The sequence below is a fragment of the Oncorhynchus mykiss genome, chromosome 9 (genome assembly GCF_013265735.2).
Source record: "Oncorhynchus mykiss isolate Arlee chromosome 9, USDA_OmykA_1.1, whole genome shotgun sequence".
In the NCBI taxonomy this organism is placed as follows: Eukaryota; Metazoa; Chordata; class Actinopteri; order Salmoniformes; family Salmonidae; genus Oncorhynchus; species Oncorhynchus mykiss.
The window spans coordinates 51,519,588-51,535,877 of NC_048573.1; the positions used below are offsets into that span (position 1 = coordinate 51,519,588).

Here is a 16,290-nt window from a genome sequence, read left to right on the forward strand (position 1 = left end):
GGACATTTCTCCAAAAAGTACCATATTTTTCCCCATGTGCAGTTGCAAACCGCAGTCTGGCTTTTTTTATGGTGGTTTTGGAGCAGTGGCTTCTTCCTTGCTGAGCGACCTTTCAGGTTATGTTGATATAGTACTCGTTTTACTGTGAATATAGATAGATACTTCGTACCTGTTTCCTCCAGCATCTTCACAAGGTTCATTGCTGTTGTACTGGGATTGATTTGCACTTTTCGCACCAAAGTACGTTCATTTCTAGGAGACAGAACTTGTCTCCTTCCTGAGCGGTATGATGGCTGCGTGGTACCATGGTGTTTATACCTGCATTCTATAGTTTGTAAAGATGAACGTGGTACCTTCAGGCGTTTGGAAATTGCTCCCAAGGATGAACCAGACTTGTGGAGGTCTACAATTGTGTTTCTGAAGTCTTGACTGATTTATTTTGATTTTCCCATGATGTCAAGCAAAGAGGCCTTGAAATACATCCACAGGTACACCTCCAATTGACTAAAATCATGTCAATTAGCCTATCAGAGGCTTCTAAAGCCATGACATAATTTTCTGGAATTTTACAAACTGTAAAGGCACAGTCAATTTAGTGTATGTAAACTTCTGACCCACTGGAATTGTGATACAGTGAATTATAAGTTAAATAATCTCTCTGTAAACAATTGTTGGAAAAATTACTTGTCTCATGCACAAAGTAGATGTCCTAACCGATTGGCCAAAACTATAGTTTTTTAACAAGAAATTTGTGGAGTGGTTGAAAAACGAGTTTTAATGATTCCAACCTAAGTGTATGTAAACTTCCAAATTGAACTGTACATGTAATAGCGTAAGTTGGAAGCTGTGTTTTTCTGGATCAAACGCGCCAAATAATTTTTTGTTTGTTGGATATATACCAACGGAATTCATCGAACAAAAGGACCATTTGTGATGTTTATGGGACATATAGGAGTGCCAACAAAAGGTAAGGCATGATTTATATTTTATTTCTGCGTTTTGTGTCGCGCCTGCAGAGTTGAAATATGCTACTCTCTCATTGTTTACTGTTGTGCTATCATCAGATAATAGCATCTTATGCTTTCGCCGAAAAGCCTTTTTGAAATCTGACATGTTGGCTGGATTCACAACGAGTGTAGCTTTGATTTGCTATCTTACATGTGTAATTTAATGAAAGTTAGATTTTTATAGAAATGTATTTGAATTTGGCACTCTGCATTTTCCCTGGCTATTGGCCATGCGGGACCCAAGTGTCCCACCTATCCCAGAGAGGTTAAAAAAGTATTTTTTATTTATTTTTGCATTGTTGTTTGCTGTTTTCTTCTGCCTTTTTCTTTTTTCTCTTTAGTTCATTCTCTTGGTTGTTTGTGCATTGGGGGGAATGGAATTAATTGTATTTTTTATTTGTATTTTTATTCTTGGGGGGGACTGTGGGAGGGCTCTCGAATAAATGAAGAAAAAAGAAAAGTATCAGAATACAGAGAGGTGTTGGTAAAGGTATATTGTCCTGCTAATAGCCCATAATGGGCTATTCTAATTATTTTATTTTGAAATAGTATTTTAGTAAATAGTATTTTTATCATTATTTTATTACTGAAAGCATAACGATGCCATTATTGGTTACATTGTTTTAGTTTGAACGTGCAGACTGGCACTAAGAACAACGGGAACATTTCCCTAGTCAGCGCCATTATTCGTGGAATGCCCTTTAAACTATTTCTCTGTGCTATCCAATGTGGCAGGGTGGGGGTCCACCCCATCTTTTGAGTGGCTCTGCGGCCCATCCCGTGCCCCCTGCCCTCGTGCCTTGAACCTTGCGCACTTTCAGTGGATACAGCTGGAGAACCGCAAGGCAGTCCCATTGTGCGCCACTCGGGAGCCATGACCAATATGACCAATATATATTGTCCTGCTAATAACAGGGTTAATAATATATCTGTGCTAAAATATCCAAGGGGCTTTTATATAATTCTAATTTAATAATAATAATAATAATCAATTTGTTTAAAAAATAACAATATTTTGGAGATTATTTCATTTTCAAATAACGTAAAATGAGCGAAAAAAAGGCCATTCTTGAATATGGGGTGAGACATTGTTACTAATTTGCCAATTTGTTATATGTATTTCTGTTTTTAGAGGGAGAGAAACCAAAAACCTACAGTCATCTCATGGGTCTCCCAGTCAAGGCCGGTACGGGTATTGAACCAGCCTCTGTAGCAACACAGCTTGTACTGCTATGCAGTGTCTTAGACCGTTGTGCCACTCAGGCACTGTACAACGTGACCGGTCGGGAGTGGGCTACACTACTACAGTAAGAGCAAAATAATCCTGACAAAATAAAATAATAAAAACCTTTGTTTAACAACAGTTTTAGTAAGTAATACTGAAATCATGCTCAATTATTAGTTTCTACTTAGGTTTATGTCACTCATTCATTGTCAGTTAGAGACACAGTAGGACCCCAAAGCATAATCCATGCTCTAACTCCCCCTTGCACTGGTCTGGAGCAATTAAGTGGTGACGCAGGGTACCGTACTAAACCACAAATTACCTCTAAGTCCTGCAGCATAATCGCAAAACTTTTAGTGGAGCAACCACTGTATATCTGTTTATCTGGTGTCTCCAGTAAGAGTATTTGTCATTACAGTATACTGTATATTACACTTTTAAATAACAGCACGAGAAACAAAAACACTTTCCTTGCTAACTTCTGTCCTTTACAGTCATCGTCCAACAATACAATGCCCAATCGAGAAATACAAAGTGTATGTGATTACGTTCTTCCCCAGATGCATAAATAAATAAGTAAACACAGAGGACAGAGAGTAAAAGTGTCATGGAGGAGAGAGGGGAGGCGGTGGGGGGCAGTGGAGGAGGCAGCCGCGGTAGCGGAGGTCGTGCCACGAGCCGCTGGGACAGTGGCGTCTCCGATCGCCCCTGGCGACCATCACGTTGCCGTGCTCCGGAACAGACAGGCCTGCTCGCACAACAGATGGAACTAATGATGCGCAACAAAAGAGATCATTTCACTGTGGTCCTCTGGAAGCCACAAAGAGCCGGGGTGGGAGTTTGAATGATAGGGCCAGGGGAGTAGCACGGGGTTAGATATGGGCAGCTCTTTTTTCTGGAGGTGCTCGAATGAATAAGGAAGGGCCTTTGATGTTTGTCACAGAAGGCGGCATGCACTGTTAAGTTAAAAAGGCAATTATGAAAAGTGAAAGAGCTGTGAGCCAACTTTCAGTTTCCATTGGGGGTAGCCCACTGGTATGAGTTTTGTTTCACATTTTACAGACTTTGGGGTGTATAAAAGAATACTGAGTCAAACATTGGAGTTTGGAAACTCTTGATAAATGTGATGTGTAACTCTAAATGGTGAAAACAAGAAAATCTACAATGATCTGTAGCTTCCTTTAGAAACGTACATTTGGTAAAGGGGCCTAAAGTCACTATTCCTTCTATATTTATTTCCTTGAACTTATCAAATACTGCTTGACAAATAAGCAATCTATTGCAAGTTAATTTACATATCAAATAAATGTCATTGCAGTTAAAGTCCATTTTTAAAACTACTTTTGTAAAAAAAAATATTAAAAGATGGGACATTAGGAAAGGAATAGGCTATCCCTGCCAGTAGCTACATTCTCCTCTGCAATCATGGAAATGATAGAAATATAGTACTGTACTCTCATCACAACCACATAAATGCCTATATTTGAATACGAATACAACTACCATCAATCATTCCCAGAGGCCCACTGTGGGCGTATTCAGATATCACATTAAGACAAAGTTCAAGTCTTGGTTTCGCTAAATCACATGGCTCTGCATACAGTACTTCTCATTATTTCTGTCATTTCAAACGAGCTAAAAAAAAAATATTAGAAAATAAAATGAAGGCTGAAGCAAAATATACTATATATATATATATATATATATATATATGAAGAGTGTCTAGGTTTAAGAAGGCATTCTTATTCACATATTTACACTGCAGAGTAAAAGTTGAAAATAAACCACTCAGTGTCCCAGACTACCAAAAACAAATCGAGTTTGAACTGGAGTCATTTGCATATCGTGAAGGAGAGGATTAGATTTAGAGGTCATCGCTTGAACGTACGTCTTCAAGACCAGACGTCAATGCAATGTTGTTGTTTTTATGTCAAATACATCCAACGGAAGACTATGTAAGGCCCTGCTGTCCTCCCAAGGAATCAGAGAGAGAGAGAGAGAACTAGGCTCTCTAAATATCTGAATTAAGAGTAGCCAAACACCTAGGGATGGGATTTAACCAGAATGGAGCTGAGTGGAGCCCAATCCTTGCCCCATCCTCACACAGAACGTATCACTGGGAAAAGTTCAGCTGCGATGCTGACACAAACAGCGGAGCAAGGCCTGTATTAGAGTCAGGTTAGCAAAGATAACACTATCAGCCTGATCCCCATGGGCACAAAATGCTGGGCCTAGCTGGCAAATAAAGCTACAGTGTCTTGACTCCTTGGCACATTAGCTCTGATTACAATGACCTTCATTATATCAGCTACCCTTATTACAACACGTTGAACGCGCCTCTCCCTAGGGCCAAGCACAGTGGGGGAAAGAATAAGAGAAAGCCGTGAGTTTCAATGGTATGGCTTGTTATGCACTACACAAACTAGAGTGCGCGTTGTAATATACAATGAACACCTACTGTTGAGATTGCTGACCACTCCGTTCACCTGAACAGATTTCCTTGGTCTTCCTGGCCAATCTGTCTGAGGATTAATCTTACTCATTTGCAAGCAATGTGAAATAGGAAAAATAAGCCTCTTTTTCACAATGCTCGGTGTTGGGATCATTGCTTTTCATACATTGCAGGTAGATGGCGAGTAAGTACCTCACTAAAATAAAACAAATTATGGCAATGAATACAAATAACAGATATTAAGATATGTGTAAGGTTCTGTATTTATTTCCTTAGTCAACCATGTGCCCTGTTTCTTTGTGTTCTTGAATGTAGCCCTGTCTTTCATTTTTGTTCATTGATTTCACCTGTGTTAGTTACTCACCTGGTCTCATCAGCTACTTATTTAGTTCAGTTCATTCTGTGTGCCTTTGTGAGGTATTGTTCGTTTTGACTCTACTAAGCCTTTTCCTAGCTCATTTGTGAGAACCAGTTATAACCTTCAGTCCTAGTTTTGATTCACCTGCCTGTTTGCCTACCTGTGTATGACCATTGCCTGCGACCACGATTCCTGCCTTCTGCGAAGGCGAAATAAACACCTGCCACACTCTACGTGTGAATCTACACCTTTTTCTCCCTGTGTATTTGTTACAATATGGATATACAGTACGAGTCAAAAGTTTGGACACACCTTCTCATTCAAGGATGTTTCTTCATTTTTACTCTTTTGTACATTTTAGAATAATAGTGAAGGCATCAAAACTATGAAATAACACATATGGAATCATGTAGTAACCAAAAATATTGCAGTATGTAGTAGCCAAGACCGTGCAAAGCTGTCATCAAGGCAAAGGGTGGCTACTTTGAAGAACCTAAAATATATTTCGATTTGTTTGTTTAACACTTTTTTTGGTTACTACATGATTCCATGATATGTGTTGTTCTATAGTTTTGATGTCTTCACTATTATTCTACAATGTAGAAAATAGTAAGAAATAAAGAAAAAATCTGAAATGAGTAGGTGTCCAAACTTAACTGCATATATTTTTTTTAAATGAATAAAGCGACAACAACAAAATGATTACTAGTTCTGTTTCATATTGTCAGATAAGATAATAAGGCATGCAAAATGGGTAAAAAATAATGGATGTTTATTAGAGAACGACCAATGTGGGTTTTTAAGGGCCGATGCCGATACCAATTTTTTGGGGGCAAAATATTCCCCAGAGACAACCATGTAAGCATTAACAAATCAATTATACAACCATATAATCCATTTGACTTTGTTTTAACCATATAACTGCATAAGAGTAATTATTTATTTGATGGTAAATCTCTTGATAACTGGGTAAATCCTGATGGCATAGACCTATTCACAATACAGGTGAATTCATATTCAATAGGACTGTGTGCATACATTCTGTTATTGAGCTGATTTCATTAGTCTATGGGGCTACAGACGACAAACAATCGGTTTCCCTTTCATTTGGGACCATGTTAGGTCTACTGATCTACAACATTTTCATAGAAGTAGCCTATACCGTGTGCAAGTGACGCGTTCCTAAGACATACTGGACTTCCGTGTTCATGTCCCTGGTCATTTGAATTGGCTTGACAATTATATCATAAAATTCATGAAAATGTGGTCATATGAAAGATATTATATTCGTGTTTGTGGATGAATTTACTTCTGGCAGATGTCTACAAAAATCAAATACTACAAGGCCGATTGTGTCTCATGTAGCTAGCCAGGCAGTTCGGCTCGGGCAGCAGATCAGCTCAGCAAGGGAAAGACAAGTCATTTAGCTAACTCAGTGAATTAACTAAATGTTTTGTGACAATCAGCTTCGAAATGAGCATATTTGGCATTACTATGACAAAGTTCTAGGGCATTGAACCTACATTGCTTTGTAAAGTGCTGGACCCCAGTTTGGACATTGTTTTGCATAACAGTAAATTAATTATCACTTACAAAGTTCCTACATTTCGTGTGGCATTATTAAAGTGTGCTAAATGTATATGCAGCATAAGTGGGTAGCAAGCAAGCAGCCCAGAGGATCCTCGACGACAGGCTAACTAGCAATGAGTGGCACCGGCTTGCAGGGTTTTACACGAGAGGCAAGAGCACTCGCGCTATGAAAGGGAAATCGGCTGCGCCGATACTCAAGGGCTGATAGCCGATGGACTAAGAAAGGCTAATACCAGCCATAAATATCGGCATGACTGATTATCGGTAGTTCTCTAATGTTTATCTTTATGCATTTTTCTAACAAGTCCTCTTTTGAGCATGCATGCTGTGCTACATAATAAATAATGTCACTGCATAACTGCTGAAGTATTCCGTGGTGTACGTAACTGTAGTTCGCTGGCAACGTCTCTAAGAGAGGTGCTGGACCTGAGCACTCAGAGGCTGGGGACGCCCCACCACTGCTTAATATACAGCACGCTTATTAACCTCAATTTCCTGCCCAATCCCCCCTCCACAGGCTGCATGGTTAGCCTGAACAAGCTCTTGGCATACGTTACCCGTTTGGTGGAGCCTCTCATTTGGGGCTGACCACCCAGTGTGCAGGGGATTCTCTCCCACAGCCCAGCTCATCCCACCTAGGGCCCCCCCCCCACTGGGCTTCTCACCCTCCCTCTCTCCTGGCAGGTGACTCGAAAGACAGACGTTACCCACAGAGACCTGCCTTTCCCTATTCACTTAGTACAGCTAACAGACCACAAAACAGGATGAGTTGAACAGTAGGGGTTCAGGAGACCATCCCTGCACCTAGTAGGGTGCCACTGTATTTGTTTTGTGCCGAGGTGAAGAGGGGGAGGGCAAATCAGCTTGTTTAGGATTAAGAGTGAATCAGGAGAATGTAAGCTTCACCAGAAATGACTATGGCAAATTTGAATCTTAACACCTATAGGAAAAGGGTCAAAACCAACAAAGGCACGACCATATTATCCTTCATGACTTCTCATCCACGAAGCCAATAAAGAGTCAAATGATTGAAGTAGAATAGGACATAACGTAGCAATATAGCCAAGAGTGCACTTAACAAAATCTGAGTTTAAACCAAGTCAATCCCTGATGACTATATGTTAAAAAAGCAAATAAAATTGTAACTTAATTATGGATTTATAATGAGCCACTGCACCACTGCCAAAACCAAGTCCCATACCAAGGCAAACAGGCACCTGCTGAATGTTCCCTGCTCATGGGCTTTCATAGCTTAATTAATCTAGGCCTTGGGGTATCATGACTCGTGTGTGCTGCTTGCGTACATGTTTGAGACAATTAAGTTGTTTCAAGAAGCAGAGGTGCAACTTCAACACTGAGCACAGACACCGATATTGTACTATACAAGAGCTTTTATGTGTTGCATAAAAAAAGAGGCAATAAAAACATACTCGATCCAAATCACTCATAACATTTTTTTTATTCATATGAATAATTGTCTATTCATTGAAATGTTGCATTTCCCAACCCACTTAAATGAATAATCCACTCAAAATCTATATTTTGGTATTTTTTTCATTTGTTCATTGTTGATACATTTCCAAAATGTTTTGCATGTCAGCAATCAAGTTTTCAAGATATAGGACTTCAAAAACCAAATTGTAACTTGCCAAAACGCACCATCGTGATAAGTGACAAATTACAATTTGTTGATTGAAAGTCCTATATCTTGAAAACTTGATTGCTGATATGCAAAACATCTTTGGAACTGTATCACAGTGGACTAATGAAAAAAATACCAAAAGATAGTTTTTGAGTGGATTATTCCTTTAAGTATCTTACTCAATGATTAGTCTCCATAGCTTGCAATATCACAAAGCAGGCCCATGTTTAAGTAGACATAGCCAGGTCAATTCAGACACTTTAATGATACTCCAATTGTGCGTGGCACTTAATACATGTTACTTACCTAAAATTATACTCTTTAAAGATGTGTAACACTGTATGCTATATTGAAGAGGATTCAAATTACTATAGTATGGTTGCAAAATCTAACATGCAGTGTTGACTTACCTTGACACCAGTGAGGGCAAGACTCTCTTGAGAGCAGCACTGTAGATAACATTCAATGACAATCCCATATACAGTGCCTTCAGAAAGTACGTTACAAAGTGGGATTAAAATAGATTTTTGTAATGATCCACAAAATCCTCTGTAATATCAAAGTGGATGAAAAATTCTAACATTTGTAAAATAAAACAATAATATATCTTGGTTAGATAAGTATTCAACCCCCTGAGTCAATACATGTTAGAATCACCTTTGGCAGCGATTACAGCTGTGAGTATCTCTGGGTAAGCAACTCCAGTGTAGATTTGGTCTTATGTTTTAGGTCATTGTCCTGCTGAAAGGTGAATTCATCTCCCAGTGTCTGGTGAAAAGCAGACTGAACCAGGTTATCTTCTAGGGTTTGCCTGTGCTTAGCGCCATTATGTTTATTTTTTATTACAAGCATACCCATAACATGATGCAGCCACCACTATGCTTGAAAATATGGAGAGTGGTACTCAGTAATTGGTTGTATTGGATTTGTGTAGGTAAGTAAAGAAATAAAACAACAGTAAAAAGACATTTGAAAAGAAGAGTAGCAAGGCTATATACAGACACCGGTTAGTCAGGCTTATTGAGGTACTATGTACATGTAGGTATGGTTAAAGTGACTATGCATATATGATGAACAGAGTAGAAGTAGCGTAAAAAGAGGGGTTGGCGGGTGGTGGGACACAATGCAGATATTATTGCACACAGAGAGAGTCCATGCAATATATTATGTGACTTGTTAAACACATTTTTACTCCTGAATTTATTTAGGCTTGCCATAACAAAGGGTTTGAATACTTATTGACTCAAGACATTTTTAGCTTTTAATTTGTTATTAATTTGTAAAGATTTCTGAAAACATAATTCCACTTTGACATTAAGGGGTATTGTACTGTATGTAGGCCAGTGACAAAACATCTACATTTAATCAATTTTAAATTCAGGCAGTAACACAACAAAATCAGAGGTGTGAAACCTTTCTGAAGGCAGTGTAGCATGCCTAATTACTGTAGAATTACTGTAGAAGAGAAATAAGACTCACATGTCAGTTGGGCAGCACCTCTGTCTGAACTCCAGCCTACCGTTGAGCTACAGTCTGGACTCTGCTCATGGCTGCTTGATGGGCAATCATTTGGCAGCTGGATCCTAAAGGGATACAAGAGAGTGTTGTATATCAACTGAGTTATTTGCGACTTCTTTACACATTACGGTACAATTCATTTCGTATACCAGAGGTGCCTAATATGCACATACACTGAGTGTACAAAACATTAAGGACACCTGCTCTTTCCATGGCATAGACTGACCAGGTGAATCCTGGTGAAAGCTATAATCCCTTATTGATGTCACTTGTTAAATCCACTTCTCAGTGATGATGAAGGGGAGGAGACAGGTTAAAAAAGTATTTTTAAGCCTTGAGACAACTGAGACACGGATTGTGTATGTGTGACTCTCAGAGGGTGAATAAGCAAAACATTTATGCCTTTCAACCGGGTATAGTAAAATGTGCCAGGTACACTGGCTGATTTGAGGGCAGAAGGGGGGTTGCAACTAGGGTTGCACATTTTGGGGAATTTTCAGAGGTGGAAACTTTCCGTGGGAATTAACGGGAATATATGGGAATTAATGGAAATATATGAAAATTAATATTAATACCATTTAAATGTAGATGTTTTTGCATTGGATATATTTACCATATCAAATGAAGACAGAAACCTTTTACCTTATCATAAGTAGAAATAATTGCACAGGATTAAATCCTTCCAATAAACAAAAAAAAACAATTTAGTTACCAATTGAACTTTATTTCAATGAGTAGACTCTTCACATGGGATGATTTCACTGAACAACAAAAGAAAAGCAATACTGAATGATCCACAATGATCCATCGCATCTCCCAAAAACGTTTTCAACATACATTTGTAAAATGATAGTCTAAAAACTAAAGCTTTGGTTGTCTTCCTCTCAGACTTCCATGTCTTCTCCCTGCACCTCCTCAATGTCCACCTCTTGAACATCAGAGTCTGAGGCCTCATCTTCACTGTCACTTTCCAACCTTGTTTAGGATGGCTTGTTGTCCGGCTCAAAAAGCCTCAAATTTGCCTGGATGGTTACCAATTTTTCAAACCTTGTATTGGTCAACCTGTTGCGTGCTTTGGTGTGTGTGTTCCCAAACAAGGACCAGTTGAGCTCTGAGGTGGATGATGTTGGTGGGATTTGGAGGATGACATAGGCAACAAGGGAAAGGACTTCAGATTCACAAAGTCCCTTCCACCAGGTGGCTGATGAGATATGTTGGCATGACTGCATCTCCATCCCAAAGCCCTTGCTTGGAAGTGTACTTCGCCAGACTGTCAAGAACCTTGCCATCATCCAGGCCAAGGTGGTGAGACACAGTAGTGATGCCACCATAGGCCTTGTTGATCTCTGCACCAGACAGGATGCTCTTGCCAGCATACTTGGGGTCCAACATGTACGCTGCGGCATGTACGGGCTGCAGGCAGAAGTCTTCACGCTTTTTGATGTATTTCAGAACTGCAGTTTCCTCTGCTTGGAGCAACAGTGAAGTGGCAGGGCAGTACGGATTTCTTCTCTTACATCTGCAAGCAGCGTCTGAACATCAGACAGGATGGATTTGTCTCCCTCAATCTGTGCAATGGCTACTGCTGTAGGTTTCAGGAGTTTCAGGCTGCTTACCACTCTCTCCAAAAATACATCATCCAGGAGGATCCTCTTGATGGGGCTGTCCATATCGGCAGACTGTGATATGGCCATTTCTTGAAGAGACTCCTTCCCCTCCAGGAGACTGTCAAACATGATGACAACACCACCCCAACGGGTGTTGCTGGGCAGCTTCAATGTGGTGCTCATATTCTTCTCACTTTGCTTAGTGAGGTAGATTGATGCTATAACTTGATGACCCTTCACATACCTAACCATTTCCTTGGCTCTCTTGTAGAGTATAACCATTGTTTTCAGTGCCATGATGTCCTTGAGGAGCAGATTCAATGCATGAGCAGCACAGCCAATGGGTGTGATGTGAGGGTAGGACTCCTCCAGTTTAGACCAAGCAGCCTTCAAATTTGCAGTATTGTCTGTCACCAGTGCAAATACCTTCTGTGGTCCAAGGTCATTGATGACTGCCTTCAGCTCATCTGCAATGTAGAGACCGGTGTGTGTGTTGTCCCTTGTGTCTGTGCTCTTGTAGAATACTGGTTTTAGGGGTGGAGATGATGTAGTTAATTATTCCTTGCCCACAAACATTCAACCACCCATCAGAGATGATTGCAATACAGTCTGCTTTCTCTAGTATTTGCTTGACCTGCACTTGAAGGGGCTTTCAATCCCAGGCTCGATACTGGGGTTCGATCCCAGGCTGGGTCACAACATGCCGTGACTGGGAGTCCCATGGAGCGGCGCACAATTGGCCCAGCGTTGTCCGGGTTATTGGAGGGTTTAGCCAGGAGGGCTTTACTTGGCTCATCACACTCTAACAACTCCTTGTGGCGGGCCGGGTGCCTGCAGGCTGACCTCGGTCGTCCGTTGAGCAGTCTTTCCTCCGACACATTGGTGCAGCTGGCTTCCGGGTTAAGCAAGCGGGTGTTAAGAAGTGCGGCTTGGCGGGTCATGTTTCTAATCTGTCTGAATACAATCTAAAATGCCCTAAAAAATACATATTTAAATAATTAAGTAAATTCTCCAGTATCTTGTCATTGTTTTCGGTTAAGACACAATGATATTTAAAAGGACAAAAAACGTTCAGTGTTTAATGAACATTTGTTCAATGGCAAAATGAGAATTGAAAAGCTACAGGTTATGGAAAACACCCACTTCTGAATCAGAAAACTAAGGGGTATCGTTCTCCTAAAAATACCTAATTTGTTTAGGTCACATTCCACTATGGGGTTATTCCGCTCCAGCCATTACCACGAGCCCGTCCTCCCCAATAAAGGTGCCACCAACCTCCTGTGGTGGAGGCGCCTTTTAAAAAAGGAGAAATAATTGAAATAATCTTCAATACTGTATCTTTAAGAAATGTTCAGTATTTTACAACTTAGTGTTAGATGGTTTCTTACCCTGAAAGTACAGTACCAGTCAAAAGTTTGGACACACCTACTCATTCCAAGGTTTTTCTTTATTTTTACTATTTTCTACATTGTAGAATAATAGCGAAGACATCAAAACTATGAAACATCAAATGTGGAATCATGAAGTAACCAAAAAAGTGTTAAACAAATAAAATGATATTTGAGATTCTTCAAAGTTGCCACCCTTTGCCTTGATGACAGCTTTGCAAACTCTTGGCATTCTCTCAACCAGCTTCATGAAGTACCTGGAATGCATTTCAATTAACAGATGTACCAAGTTAAAAGTTAATATGTGGAATTTCTTTCCTTCTTAATGTGTTTGAGCCAATCAGTTGTGTTGTGACAAGGTAGAGGTGGTATACAGAAGATAGTCCTATTTGGTAAAATACCATATTATGGCAAGAACAGCTCAAATAAGCAAAGAGAAATGACAGACCATCATTACTTTAAGACATGAAGGTCAGTCAATAAGGAAAATGTCAAGAATTTTGAACGTTTCTTCAAGTGCAGTCGCAAAAACGATCAAGCGCCCTGATTAAACTTGTCTCTCATGAGGACCGCCACAGGATAGGAAGACCCAGAGTTACCTATGCTGCAGAGGATAAGCAAATGTGTTGCTACTGCTCTCAATAACATTGCTGCCCTGATTATATCAGGCGCTACTGACAAAGGTCCGTGGGAAAAAGTTGTGATGGAATACTTTCTGGAAAACGATCATGCCATGCTGACACTCTCAGACGATGAGAAAATCCCTGATTTAGGTAGGAAAAAACACATTTTAATTGAAGAAGACATTGTAGAGTCTTCTGATGACAGTGATTGGGAAGAAACAGCAATCAACAGTGTTGTCACGGAAGAAGTTGACTGAGTTTTGAAATCAGTGGAACCCGATAGGCCAAAAAAGCTGTACAAACTAAAACGGAAACGACACAGGACGTCTTAATTAATAAAAGGGGTTGCGGTCTGCCGTGAAGCTTTCATCCATGTATACGGGTAAAAGTCTAGCTACAGATTCAGATATTATAAGTTTATTATTTTGTAAGAAAGTTGTTTTCATTGCATGTTAAAGCTTGCTGTTAACTAGCCAGCTGGTATTCGATGGCTGGCTTGCTACCTAACATTGAACCTATTTGGTTAACGTTAGCTAACTATGAAAATCATTTTGTATTGCTAGTTAAAGCTTGCTGTTAGCTAGCCAGCTGACGTTTGATGGCTGACTTGCTAGCTAACATTGAACCTATTTGGTTAACGTTAGCTAGCTATGAAAATCGTTTTGTATTGCTAGTTAAAGCTTGCTGTTAGCTAGCCAGCTGAAGTTCGATGGCTGACTTGCTAGCTAACATTGAACCTATTTGGTTAACTTTTGCTAGCTTTGGCAATCGGTTTGTATTGCTAGTAACGTTACTCTATGGATTGGGATTCATTTTTTAGCTAGCTAGCTAATGTTAACGTGACATTTCGAAACAAAAGACCCCAAGTTAAAGCTTGCTGTTAGCTAGCTAACATTAGCTGAGGTTAGATGATTGGCTTGCTAGCTAACATTAACTTACATGTATGAAGTGTGTGTAACGTTAGTGATGTTTTCTCAGAATGCCATTTTGCATTGCTAGTTATAGCCTAATGTTAGCTAGCTAACTAGCTAATATTGAACCTATTTGGTTAACTTTAGCTAGCTATGACAATTGATTTGTATTACTAGTTAAAGCTTGCTGTTAGCTAGCCAGCTGACGTTAGATGGCTGGCTAGCTAGCTAACATTACATGTATGAACTGTGTGTAGTGATGTTATCTCAGAATGCCATTTTGCATCTATTGTATAATAATGCTAAAATATTTGTATCTGGAATTTGTCTTTCAGCATCAGTAGAACACGCCTGACTCTCCTCCACCAGTCATACAAGGAGAATAGTCTAATGCCTCCCATCAAAAAGAGAGCTGGCCCAAGCAAGCAAAGACAGCAGCGCAGTCATCAACTACATGCACCATTTCTTCACCAACTACGGAGCTTGGGGAAACACGTGTGGACCTGAATTGTGATAACTGCAGTGGCCAAAACATGACAACGTTTGTGCTCTGGTATTGTGCCTGGCGGACCATACACAAGCTCCACCACAATCTGGACCTTCACTTCCTGATCGCAGGCCACACCAAGTTTTCCCCCGACTGGGGCTTCGGCCTCATCAAGCAGAGCTTCAGAAAGACCACAGTGAACAATTTGTCTGAGATTGCTGGTATTGTGCTGGACAGCACTGTGACAGGAGTCAACATCCCACAGCTGGTTGGACTGGAGGATGGTACGGTGCTGGTGGAAAGCTATGGCTGGCAACAACACCTGACTCCGTACTTCAGTCCACTGCCACAGATCAAGCAGCACCAGCACTTCAGGTGAAAATAATTTTCATTGTATGAGGTTATTCTTCTTATCTAAACTTGAGAGGTGAATTGATGTTGTGCAGGGTTGTAATGTCTTCTGATTTTTTGTTGTTGTTGTTATTCCCTGTTTTACAGCTTCGATGCTCTGGAGCGTGGTGTCAACAAGGAGCGTTCGGACTGTCAAGACCAGGTTTCAGCTGCTGCGCAACGCTGACATCCTTCCTCCCATAGATGGTCTGCCTATACAAGCACCACCTGGACTCGACACAGCTAGACAAACGTATCTTTTTGAGATGATCAGTTTTGTGACGAAGAGGCTATGGACATCACATGCCCTGTACCAAAGTCAAGGGCAGGACAGAAACAGGCTCTCTCCTAACACACATACCATACGTTGCTGCTACTATTTTTTTTGTATCCTGCTGCTCAGCCACTTTACCCCTGATTGTATGCATTTAACTACCTCGTCTATCACTGATATCATTATTGATATTGTTCTTGTACATACTATATATTATTTTGTTTATACTGACACTATCTATTTCTGACATTGCTACTATGCAAGTAACCATTTGACTGTACCGTTTACACCTTCTGTAGAGACCCATCCACTTAGCAAGACTTAGCAAAATATTGATATATAAAATGAATATTGATATGTGTGGTCGTAACATGATGTTGTGACATACCACAGCAATATCATGTGACCTTATCAAGTGTCCACCAGATAAATATATAGCGCATGCATCTGTTTATGTACTGTACATGTGCACCTAACTCAGGTTGCATGGCCTTAACTTATGTATGGAATACTATGTGATACATGTGTGTGTAACAGTATATAAAGGATGCTAATTTACTGGTGTGAAGGCATTTGGTGTGAAGGCATTGTACTGGTGTGAAGGCATTTGGTGTGAAGGCATTGTACTGGTGTGAAGGCATTTGGGCAGTGGTGTAAAGTACTACTAAGTATTTTGGGGGGGGTATCTGTACATTACTTTACTATTTATATTTTTGCCAACATTTACTTTTACTTCACTACATTCCAAAATAAATACTTTTTACTTCATATATTTTCCCTGACACCCAAAAGTAAATTGTCCAATTCACACACTTATC

General features: G+C 40.1%; 1 protein-coding gene across 2 annotated transcripts in view; it reads right to left on the reverse strand.

The window, feature by feature from the left end:
- casz1 (castor zinc finger 1) overlaps positions 1-16,290 on the reverse strand; it is a 262,670-nt gene that overhangs the window by 185,114 nt on the left and 61,266 nt on the right. For both annotated transcript variants that reach the window (XM_036988257.1, XM_036988256.1), the window contains one exon: positions 9,754-9,857. The gene's annotated coding sequence lies outside the window, so the exon portion shown is untranslated. The remainder of the gene's footprint in view (positions 1-9,753; positions 9,858-16,290) is intronic.